A 12721-nucleotide genomic window follows, 5' to 3' on the forward strand; every position below is an offset into this window, starting at 1 on the left:
TATGCAGGGAGCTTACTTGGAGACATGGGTTCACTTTGGGAGACATATTGGAAGCCAGAGATTCAGCTATGCTTCTGATCTGACCTTACTTGCTTTCATCAGTATGGCAGGTATTTTCACTGGCATATTTACACCACAGACAGCACTACTAACATTGATTCATCATTTATTAATGAAGATAGCAGAAATGTTTATCTTCATTGAATTCACCACAAGATATACCTCCCATTTGATATCATTTTGATCACTGCATATATTGACTCTGTGCTGTATTGCCTAGTCTTAAAATTATCTGTTCTTATACCAGCCCTTGTTAGTCTGCTGAGCTATTTCAGTTAAAAGCTGTACGTGGCTCTTTTGCATTATTAGCTTCTCCTATGTTATTTGATAGAACTGCTAGGTATGGATATTCTCATAACTGCTAGGTATGGATATTCTCATAACTGCTAGGTATGGATATTCTCATAACTGCTAGGTATGGATATTCTCATAACTGCTAGGTATGGATATTCTCATAACTGCTAGGTATGGATATTCTCATAACTGCTAGGTATGGATATTCTCATAACTGCTAGGTATGGATATTCTCATAACTGCTAGGTATGGATATTCTCATATTTATGTATCTTGATCAACTATTTTATATGAAGCTCATGCTCTCTGTGATATGACAGTTTATGGGGCAGGGGGTACATTTCTGTTATCTTGCATCTTTCTAATGATTTATTTAGTTGTACAGAAAGGTAGGTTGACCCGTGCAGCTTTGTTGTTTAGCAGCATGAATAAGGTCACTTGCCCTTCATTGGACTATTGAGTATGAACAGTCCTGGCCACTGATAGCATTTATATCTACAATTACTTTTTCCTTGCTTGGCCATGGTAGACCCTGTTTGCCGAATTCAAGTCAAACAGCTGTCAGCTATGGAGAGGCAGCATTTTTACACATCAGAGAATGTGGTCTTCCTCACAAGTTTCTTAGCAGCCTTATCTGTATATTTTTGCTTTGGATGTTTTTTTTAGACACTGATCTGCAGATATGGAAAAAGATGGTATGAACATTACGGCAGGGTGTGTGCACTCATTCCATTCTTTCTCTCCTCTGCACATGCATCGTGTAGCCTGTATGTCTGGTATTCCTATATCACTAACCAGGCTTTACATTCAATATGAGTCACATAACCATAATGACCAAATGCCTCCCAGAGTACAGCTGCTGTACTACTGCAACCCTTCTGGATAGTAGCAACCTGGCATTGTTTCAAAATTCACTCATTTTACTTTTGTAAGTGTTGATATAGCTTTATGTGTGGCTAATTAATGAAGTAGCAATCAGTGCACAATAGTGTCATAAGTTAAGCTGGAAAAGTTGAGACTTAATTTATTAAAGGTTAAGTAGATGTTCTGTTTGACGCAAGTATTGAAGGCTAAAATGAAACTTCCTTCTGTAGCAAGATGTTACTCACTGCCTTCCATCACACTTATATTGTGCTAATTTGGCTGCCTAGGTGCAATGATTATGCAAATGAGGACTCAGTGCAGAAATGCTTCTCAATCACTCAATTTGTGAATCATGCAAACTGACCAAACTTCAGGCTAAGGTCTACATAGCATTGTGCACATGCTTGGACACCTGTAGGCAACACTGCCCATACACAGTTCAGCTTATGGCTCTTGGGTGACATTTGCAATTCCATAAAACTGGACTGGAAGCACAGTCACTGTAATGCATAGTTCAGTAGCAGGACATACAACCTAATTGAGCTGTCATGTTCACACCTCAAACTGTTCTTTTCAGACATTGTTGTACATTGCATATATTAGACTGTCCCACCACTGGTTGCACAAAGAAAGTGCCCATCATAGCTCGCAACTGTACAAATTTTTGCAAAACGTCAAGATTTTTGCCTCATATTTTTAGTTAGTTCCTCATAAGATGTGTGGCTTGCTGGCAAATCACAATGGATTGAAGTCACTAAATAATGACATATATTTGAGTTTCAAACTTAATATCTTTCAAGAAATGTTAACACAAATTATGTTAATCTAGCAACTTTCAAAGTTTATAAGAGCAATACTTAAATTATGTCCTAGTTTAGGCCTTTGTCACCCCATTATTTTAGAATAGAGGTTGGGAAGTATGGTGTCTATTATTCTGTGACAGTTGACACACTTAAAATTAGTGTGATCATGAATTTACCATTTGCTCTCTGCAACATCTCACATGCCGAACAACGGCATCTCAGGGAAATAGCACTACTGCATTTAATGTACAAACATAACTGGCTTTAGGCACCAGTGAACACTGCGGTCACCGGGGGCCCCCTGTTCCCTGGGGTCCCCCAACCACAGCAAGTTATCTTATCCTGATATTTTGTAACATGCCTGTCAAACCAACAAAAGTTAGTACAGCATTCTGGTATACTTAATAAACCACAGGGGTAATAACTCTTATTTATACCTCCTTTAAAATTCAAAGATATTTCTGGTTGTAGTAACAGTGTTTGTCAAGTAACAGGCATCTGGATTCCATTAAATATTTTACCACTGACATAGTGCCCCTGGCTTAGTTAAATCTTGCTGTTGGACATTTTCTTCACAAAAACTAACTACATAGCCAGCTTTAGGTCCCTGCTATACACATGGCTGCTGAGGCCCCCCTTAATCATCCTTGACTGTGTGGGGGCCCCACAAAAGCTGCTGCTGGTTGGGAAAAAATAAATTTACTAATTATGCTCTTTAACCTGAACAGGGCTGTGATATGACCATGTTAGGATGAAGCTGATAATGAACATGACCAAGGTAAGCAGTAGAGAGATCAGCAGCCCAGAGTGACTTATCTCAGTGCAAATTTTTGGATTTTAAGAAGAGCTGATACGTCTGATCACCAGGGATGGTTTTCTCTTTCAGGGAGTTTTATAAATAAACGCATAACACCAGGTAGTATAACTCTCAATTTCTTTGCTTAAGAATTCAGTGCAGTCCCAAAAATAATGGAATAAAGGCTCAGAATCAGGAGTACATTTTAAATATTACTCTAATTCACTTAAAAAGTTAATAGAATAACACCTTTTGCATCAACACATATTTTTGGACAATATATATAAAAATCAGATGTCTGGATTGATTGACTGTAATCCTGAATGATTTACCAACAAATCAAACTTTTACGAAAGAGAAAGCAAAAGTATAAACAAAATCAGGTAAGGTCTCTGAAATCAGGAACAATGACAGGTATGTATTGCACCCCAATGAGGTAAATAAAAGTGACTTTCCCCTGCTGCTGTTTGACAAAGCAGTCACTGATCTTGTACCAATGTTGCATAGTGTATTGCTGAAATAAGTACCAAACTAGTACTGCTACGGCTTATGGTGTGTGTGTGTGTGTGTGTGTGTGTGTGTGTGTGTGTGTGTGTGTGTGTGTGTGTGTGTGTGTGTGTGTGTGTCTGTGTGTGTGTGTAAAAAATATCACTGATTTTTGTCTGTGCATGCACCCAATAATGCCAGGATACGAACATTATTTTTCTGGGTATCAGTAAAAATGTTCCTAACAAGTAATTATATTTCAAAAGTAAGACATAAAATATATCACAGAACATTCAGACACTTAGATCTTCTTGGAGTCTGGTGGACCCACTCACCAGACTGTATAAATGGATACTGGGGACTTCTTAATCATCCTTGACTCTGTGGGGACCCCCACAAATGCTGCTGCTGGTTGAAGAAAAATGAGGAGAAAAAAAATGTATCAGTTTTCTGATCGAGCTGATTAACCCAAACAGAGCTGAGATATGACCCTTTTAGGATAAAGATGACAATAGCCTCTGGTTTCAACCATACCCATTTTAAAACCAGCCCTGCTCAAATGTGCATGTACAAAAAGCTGCTGTAGGTTATGTGGGGTGGGAGATTGTGTGGTTATTACAACTTTAATTTTCATCACAGTCAAACCTTAGAGGTGTGAACATGAAGTCATTATAGCTTGTGTTTGAGCTGAGGACAGTGTGGTCATTGTTTATTTAATTTTCTCACAGACTTCAGAGGTGTAAAAAGCAGGTTACTATAGTTTGTGTAGGGGTTGTGTACTGTTTAGAAGCAACATATTAGAATAGAATATATTATTGAAGTCATTCTCACAATCACACATCAGGCACATACACATGTGGCTGACTTTGAGGGTTATGGGTGAGGATGCATGCTATGTATACGTTTATCAACAGTCACTTGAAATATATCACTAAGGCAATTTAAACCTCTGCTTTCATCCCAGTCTAACACTAAAGGGATGCATAAGCAGTGACTGTCTTTTGTAAGGGGTTGGGGGCAGGTAGTATTCCCAGATAAGACCTATGCATTCCCACAACTGGCTTGTTAGTTTATTGTCAGCTACTATTTTGTCAGCTTTGAACATTAAGCCTTGGGTACAACATATGTCTTCCTTGAAAGAAAAAAAAAATAACACTGAAATTCTTTTCTTTTTCATGATTTTTGTTTAAACCACCATTGGAGTAAAATGCTGAGGAAATGCTCTAACATGCACCCCAGAGCATCTGTAAACCTATGACTTTTTGAGCTCTGACTTATTTATTTCCTAAATAATATTACTGTGCTTTCTTGTTCAGGAAAGGAGTGTTGAAAAGATGCAAGGAAAACTAAAGCTGAACAGCAACAGTGAAGTTCTTCCCTTAACCATCATTTCTGTTCAAGCCATTAATGGATAAAAAGGTTGTGAAAAAAGAAAGAAAAAAACAGCTTTGAAATGCACTTCAGAGCATCTAGAAAGTTATGGCTTTTGAAAAAGCTGAGATTAAGGCAAAATGTGAGGACAAGGAAGAAGAAAGTAATGTGCATGGTATGGGGAGCCCAAAAAGGTGGGGGAGGGATCAGAGGAGAGGACTGGGGGGTGTGCAGAGGGTGTTGAAATGGTAGGCCTAGTCATCAGTTCATTAATTCCAGACCTGTACATACAGTTATTGCAATGTATCATTGTTGCAACTAAATGCCAGTAACTAAGTGTCCCTTTGTTAGACAGGTCAACATAATGTGGTATATATTCCTGTTGTAATGTAAGAACTTGTAACTACAAGCTCTGTCTGTGCTTACTACTCCTAAAAGTTGCAATGCAAACTAAAAGGTTTCTTAGGAGGGGTGGCACTGACAGAATGATACTTTTACTGGAAGTGCCTAGGGAGCCCCCAACTTGACATTTGCTGGGGACCCCCGAAATGCTAACACTGGCCTGTACAAAGGTGGTGTGTGGAGGAATCAAAGGTATTCTACCATCTACCACACTGAACTTTCAGGCAAATGCTCCTCAAAGAGGGATAAGAAGGTCCTCAATTTAAAGCAGAGGCCTGGAACAGCTTAGCCCAGAGGCTGACGTGCTACACAGGAATCATCCACTCACAGGATCAATGTTGTCACCAGCACAGTGACCTCTGCACATTCTTTCTTGACCTCCTGGGACAGTGTGAAGCTGAGGTTACTGTACAACCATATCTATGTACTATAAGTAATCCCTGATTTCCTTCACATGCAGCCTGCCACTGTGTACTATGCACATGTCTAACACACTCACATTTTTTTTTCTTCTCAGAGAATGGGCAGCTGCACAAGAGGAGGTCAGAGTGACTCAGGGAGCACTGAGGTGATTAGTGGAACTTCATTTTTGGAAATGTAAGATTTTGCAGGAAAACAAACAAATAAACCAACCAAACAAACAAACAAACAAACCTATAAGCAGTGAAAAGGACTGGAGCTCATTTTTTAGCCTACATAGAAAGTTGGTGCTATAGAATCAGATGTTTCTGATCTGTCCTGTAATGCTAATGTGTTTCAGGTGCTAACTGCAAAAAGACTAAGAGAATATTTTTTTGGTCTGATATATCAGATCGTTTGTTATTATCCTTGTTTTCTTCACAGAACACAACTACCCATATATTGGTTAAATTAGCAGTTTTGAAAACAAGTTTCTTTAACTTTACAGCTTGAAGTAGATGGAATAAGTTGTCTTATGATACCAGACATTAACAGAGGCTGCAATGCATTAAAAAGAATTAGGACTTATGGTTTGGAGATATGTTATATTTATCTAGGACTGTTTGGAGAATGGTCTACAATTATCTAATTTGAGGGCCTTGGCCTACCTCCAGTGTTATAACACTGCAACATATAGGGACTGTTCTGCATAAAGGGTAACAAATGGTAACTCTTGTTTTACATAGTACTGGCATTAAAGTCATACATTCAATACTCAGAGGTAGCACTATTGATACTTGATGTTATATTTGTCTGTGGGTGCATGCTTTTGTGAAATTGTATAAGCAGTGCAGCATGTTAAGGCACTGCTTTCATGGTGTACCTTGTAATACCAGTAGGTTTTATTCCCCCTTGTTATCATTTTGACATCATTATTGGTTTGCCTTCATGTTGTATTTTACAGTATGACAGATACAATATTTTGTGGGAGGGTTTGTGTGTGCTGCAGTCTCCATGCCACTGGTACAAATCTCACAAACTGCTGTATCAGTATTACTGAATATTTAAATGCAATCTTCAGAAAGATTGCACAAGTAACTTAGCACATTAAGCTGTTGACTTATAAATTGTGTATGATGATGGCTGCAGGTTCAGTTTCCCCAACTTTGGTAGTGTGTTGGAAGATACAGACATTTGTGCAGTCACAGAGACCTGGTTCAAGGCTGTGGACAACACCCCAGCTATACCATGTTATACCTACTTCCACATGTTCAGACCACAAACTGAAGGTGTGAAAACTAAAGAAGGCAGTATATCAATATTCATTAAAGATAAATACACCTCCAGATTGGTCAAACAGTATGATTCCCTGGAGATACTTCAGGTGTAATTAACTGTTGGTAAGACACATATTCATGTCATTACCAGCTACGGGACCCCTCCATGAATCAGGATACTCACTCTACCTATTTGGATCTACTTGCTTCTATCAATATACATCTGAACACCATGGTTTTGGGTGACTTTAACTACCCATCCATTGACTAGGTAAATTACTCGTGCTCAAACTCACTTGTCCAAAGGTTCCTTGACTGCCTGGTGCTTAAACTATAATCTGTGCCTGAGGACCATTTTGTTTTTTAAGTCATTTTAAGTTCCTTGATTTTGTCAACTTCATTGCCCTGGACCAGCTGGTTGACATCCCCACAAGGGGTGCCAACATCCTGGATTTGGTCTTACCAATATGGGGGACCACTGTAGCAGCCGCACTGTGAGGTCTTCCCTGGTGAGATCTGACCACACATCAGTCTCATTCAAAGTAAGTATCACACCTGCCCCCCCTCAGCAGCAACTAAACTAACAAACTTTTCCAAAGCAGATTATATCCTCTTATGGGATGGTATAAATAGCTTCCCTGCACCCCTCAGATGGAATTGGCAACTATGCTGAGTTCCACACCAATGCTTTATACAGACACCTGTATAACTGCACTCACTCAGCCGTACCTGATCGGATTAAAACAAGCTCCTCAAGGAAGAACAAACCTGCCTGGTGGACAACTGCCATTAGCATGCTTTACAATAAGAGAAAGAAATTGCTGTCTAAGAGTAAGAGGGAATGAGCCCTACCCTGGCAACACTTTCTCCCCAGCTTAAACAAGCAAATAAGACTTCTTGTGAAATCCTCCAAAGCAAATTATGAATCCAGATTAGTTTCCTCAACTAAGGACAACCATAAGGCTTTCTTTAGTTATAGCTGTAATCTAAAACAAAAGGCCCAGATTTGTGCTGAAGTAGTAGTTAATGATACCACATATACTGACCCTGTGGACATAGCTAACCTGTTGGCTGACAGGTTCTGTGAAAACTTCACTTCCCTGTTCCCACCACACGTACCCCATGACATCCCTACCACCTGTCCCCTACCTTGTATTTCTAAAGACAAGGTTGTAAATGCCCTCTCTAAGGCCAAAAACACAGCATCTATGGGACCTGATAACATCCCAGGCTGTGTCCTACATAGGCTCCAACAAGAATTAGCAATACCACTGGGTACACTTTTCAATCATAGTCTAAGCACTGGCTTCATCTCAGCTGAATGGAAAATGGCCACCGTTATCACCCTGCACAAAGGTGGTGCTTCCACTGACCCCAGGGACTATAGACCTATGAGCCTGACTTGCCTTATTTGCAAGGCCATGGAGTGAATTATCATGGAGCTTATTGATAAAGATAAAGGTAATCTCCAAACACTTGACCCTACTCAATTTGGATTTGTTAAAGGGAGATCATGCCTGTTAAACCAGGTAGACTTCTTCGAGACAGTCACCAAGGCCCTGGATGAGTGGAAGTCTGTGCATGCAGCCTAAATAGACTTAGCTAAGGCATATGAAACTATCCCCCAATAAGGCATCATTGACAAACTCACTCAGCGTGGTATCAATCCTTAAATCTTTAGATGGGTCACTATCTGGCTCACTGATGGACCACATATAGTAAAAATAGGGGATTCCACCTCCAACAGCAGACCTGTAACCAGTACTGTTGCACAGGGATCATTCCTGGGACCTCTACTATTTGGTATCTATTTCTCCGAAGTACAAACAAAAACTAATGGTCTGTGGCTGACAAAGTTTGCTGATTACCGCAAACTGGGAGCAGTCATAGAATCTTCAAATGATGTCAACATCCTACAAGAGGGTCTTATTCAAACAAAAGTCATGGCCTTAAACTCAATGCAAAAATGTATTATCATCCCTTTCAGTAAGAGTGATGTTCTTACTAACTACCACATCAACAACAGCACCCTAAGTACACACTCAGTGGTGAGGGACCTGGGCACACAGGTTGACAGCAACCTTACCTTTGATCACCATGTCTCCACAGCGGTAAGAAGGGCATTCTATATTGCTCATCTAATAAGTAAGGGCATTGCTCCAGAAAAACAGAAATTAAAACCTCCCAGTATTCTTCTCTCATCAGGCCAATAATTGAGTACAATGCCCTTTTTGGTATGTGCCTTTCCTCGCATCTGCAGCAATTGCAGAGACCACAGAGGTTCCTCACAAGGAAAATTCAAGGTCTTCAGCATCTGTCCTATGTGGATCATCTGAAATCACTGTCACTTTATTCTGTTCCATACAGACTACTCAGAGGTGATCTTTGCCTTGCATATAAGGCAACTTCTCACCCTGCTTTATTGGAAATGCTGCATACCCACAAGTCAAATGGTACACGAGTTACTTGCTCTAAAGACAATAACCTAGTATGTGACATTAATAGACATTACTAGATCCTGCTGGAGGGAGAGATTTGTCTCCCAGAGGTTGTTCCATCTTTGTAACAGACTCCCACTTCATATCAAACAGAGCACCTCATTGGCCCTCTTCAAATGCAATGTGGACTATTGGATGGGTAACAGTAAATTCACCCCAGGGTTCCACCTGTATCCCTCCTGGACATGGGCATTAGGTGCTGATTGTTGAAATAAGGGTAGAACTTTGCTAGGCTTGTAAGGGCCCTAGGGCCATTAGCCTAGAAACGTTCTATGATCCTATGATCATGGAATTGCACACAGTTTCCAGTGGATCAATAGTGCACCTACAACATCATCATCATCATCATCATCATCAGCCACCATCTTTTTCCCATTTTCTACATGGCGTCAGGGTGTTGTGTCAACTGTTGCCATCTCTCTCTCTATTCAATGCCATACTCTTGCCTTTTTCGACCCTCATGCCTGACTGTTGCAGTTCTTCTCTCACAGAATCCATCTGTCTCTTTGCTGAATGCCCTCCTTTTGCCTTCATCCTGTCTGTGCCAAATCATCTTCACCAGATTGTCTTTTGCTTTTCTGCACATGTCCATACCACCGCAATCTGTTCTCTTTGACCTTTTCAGCAATTGGAGCTACTTTGGCTTCTGCGCTTAAGTCCTCATTTCTTCATCTGTCTCACAGTGTGCATCCTACCACCCTTCTCAGACACTTCATCTCCATCACCTCTAGCTTCACCAACTGCTCTGTCTTTACTGTCCAGGTTTCAGTACAGCAGTCTGGTTGGACCACTGTTTTGTACACCTTGTTTTTATACTACTTTGGCATTATTCTGTTACACAGTATACCTGATACCTGACACTTTGTGACAGTTAGCTGAAGCCCCTCTGATTCTAGATTTGACCTCCTCTTTCAGACTTCCATTCTCCTCAGCCACCCCTCCCAGATACTTGAAGTTGTTAACCTGTTCCACTATTTTTCTATCTCAATTCTCAGCTTCTACTGAACTCCACCATTTGCTGCCATTACAATGGTTTTATTTGTACTCAGTTTCATCCAAAGTGTATTCAGTTTTCAAATTCCATTCCCTTCCCCTAACCTCTAATGAAGTTCTTGCCCAGAGTCTGCCTACAATGCCACATCATCTGTATGCAGCAACTTTGTTGATCTGTGTCCACCGACCTCTTTGGGAATGCAGTTTCTCATCAGTATAGCAGCAGTGGGTTCAGAGCTGAACCCTGGCGCACACCCACTCCCACTGGGAACCCCGCTGAGAGACTGAGTGCTGCTCATATTTGAGTCAATGGGCCCTTGTATACTGCTTTTCACTAATTCTATCAATGTTTGTTTGTCTTTGAACCACTGTAGGTCTGCCCTAATCACTGAGGACCTTGTCATATACTTTCTCCAAGTCTATGAATGCCCAGTTGTACTTTTTCCTCATTTCTTGCTTCTTCTGCAGTATCTGTCTCATTTCAAACATCAGGTTAGTTGTGCTGCACCCTGATCTGAATCTGAACTGCTCATCTCCCATCCTACTTTCTATTACTCTGCATGTTTATTTATCAATCATTCTCTCCAGACCTTTCATGCAATGTGATAGGAGTAGGATGCCTCTGTACTGCCAACAGTTGTGACTGTCCCCTTTGTTCTTGAACACTGGCACTAGCATGCTTATTCTCCAGTCAACTGGAATATGCTTTTCTCTCCACACTGCTATGATTACCCTCAGGAGCCATTTCTTTCCTATCTTACCCAGCATCTTTATCATAGCTGCTGTGACCTCATCTGAGCCTGCTGCTTTCCCTGACTTCATTTTCTAGGTGCTGTTCTTACTTCTTCTATGGTGGGCTTCCTCCTCTTGTCTCATTGCAGATTGTGTCTGGGGAAGTACAGCTTCTGTGGGTTTTCCTCATTCAGAAGCAACTGGAAGTACTCCTTCCATCTGCATTTGATGTCCTGAGGACTGGTGAGCAGGTTGTTGCTGGCATCACTTATGAAGGGTATCTGACTGTCTTCTTTATCTTTATGTCTTTGCCTTTCAACCTAATATAGTTTCTTTGCTCCATCTACTGACTTACTTTCCAGAATCTGGTAGAGTGCCTTTGATGCCTTGTCCTTTCCTATTGCAAATCCTTTCTTAACTTCTTTGTTAGCCAGCCAGTATTCTTTCCTAGCTTGGTCCATCTTTTCTATCTCCCACTTTTTTTTCTGCACTCCTTCTTTCTTTTGATGACTTTCTGGACTTCTGCGTTCCACCACTAGATTTCCTTAAATACCTTATTTTCATACCTGCCTTGGCTGCATCTCTGTTTTGTAGTTCTCACACATACTGTTTTGACGCACTGCCATTCTTCTTCATCTCCACCTATTTCCTCTTCTTCTGGAGGTACTAAAGCCCTGAGTAATTCCTTGTACTGTTGTGCTTTCTCTCCAGTTAACGTCCTGGTCTTCAGCATGGTCTCTGTTGACCTTAGAGCATTCCCTGACCACTGCTTGCAGTTGATTTTTGCATCCACTGGTTTATGCTGTGTGTCAGCTGTTTTGCTGGGAATGACTTTACAATCATTAATTCTATCCCTGTGCCCTTTCCTTACTAGAAGGAAGTCTAACTGAGTTCCATGTTGACCACTATCTTGCAACTATCTCTCTTTCTGAATCATAAGTTGGCTACTATCAACCCATTTGCCAGACAGAAGTCTAGCATGGCCTGTCTTTCTTTATTCCTGTTGCCCCACCCATGTGGTCCCAGGCAGTCTTCGTATCCTGTATGTCTGTCCTGATATGTGCAATCAAGCCCCCAATTATCAACACCAATTCATGTTGTCCAACTTTGTCTAGTAGGTTCTGCAACTGCTGTCTGAATGCACTCCTTTCTCATCATCATGACCCTGCTGTGGGGCATACGCTGAGATTATGAAATACTGCCCTATCATTACACTGAAGTCTGATTGCCATGAGTCTGTCACTAATTCTGATGACATCCCTCACTGCCTTCTGAAGCCTCTCTCATCACATTTCCCACTCCATTTCTAGCCTGTCCTTTTCCTGAGTAGCATACTCTGGATCCCAACCAAATGGCTTTGCTTTTGCCCTTCCATCTTGTCTCTTGGATACATAGGATGTCCAGCCTCCTCCTTACTATCATGTCATCCACTTCTAAGCTGCATCTTGTTAGTGAACCTACACTGAGTGTAGCAATTCTTAGTTCATGTTTAACAGGTTGATTAGTTTTATGTCAAGCTTTTGATCAACACAGCTATCCCACATAACCAAGTTGAGCAACTGGCCAGTGGCTGGCCAGTAGCTTGTTGACCCAGTGCTGCTGGGCTTTATGGTGAATACACACTTGCTAAAAGGGACACTACAGCCATGCCACCATTAATATGGGTCCCTAGACTAATTTGTAGTAGGCTGGGTCCTCAATCCACATCACCGGCAAATACCCATGCCCATTTTGGCAACATTAGTC

The sequence above is a fragment of the Protopterus annectens genome, chromosome 1.part0 (genome assembly GCF_019279795.1).
Source record: "Protopterus annectens isolate FY-2018-M chromosome 1.part0, PAN1.0, whole genome shotgun sequence".
NCBI classification, from domain to species: domain Eukaryota; kingdom Metazoa; phylum Chordata; order Ceratodontiformes; family Protopteridae; genus Protopterus; species Protopterus annectens.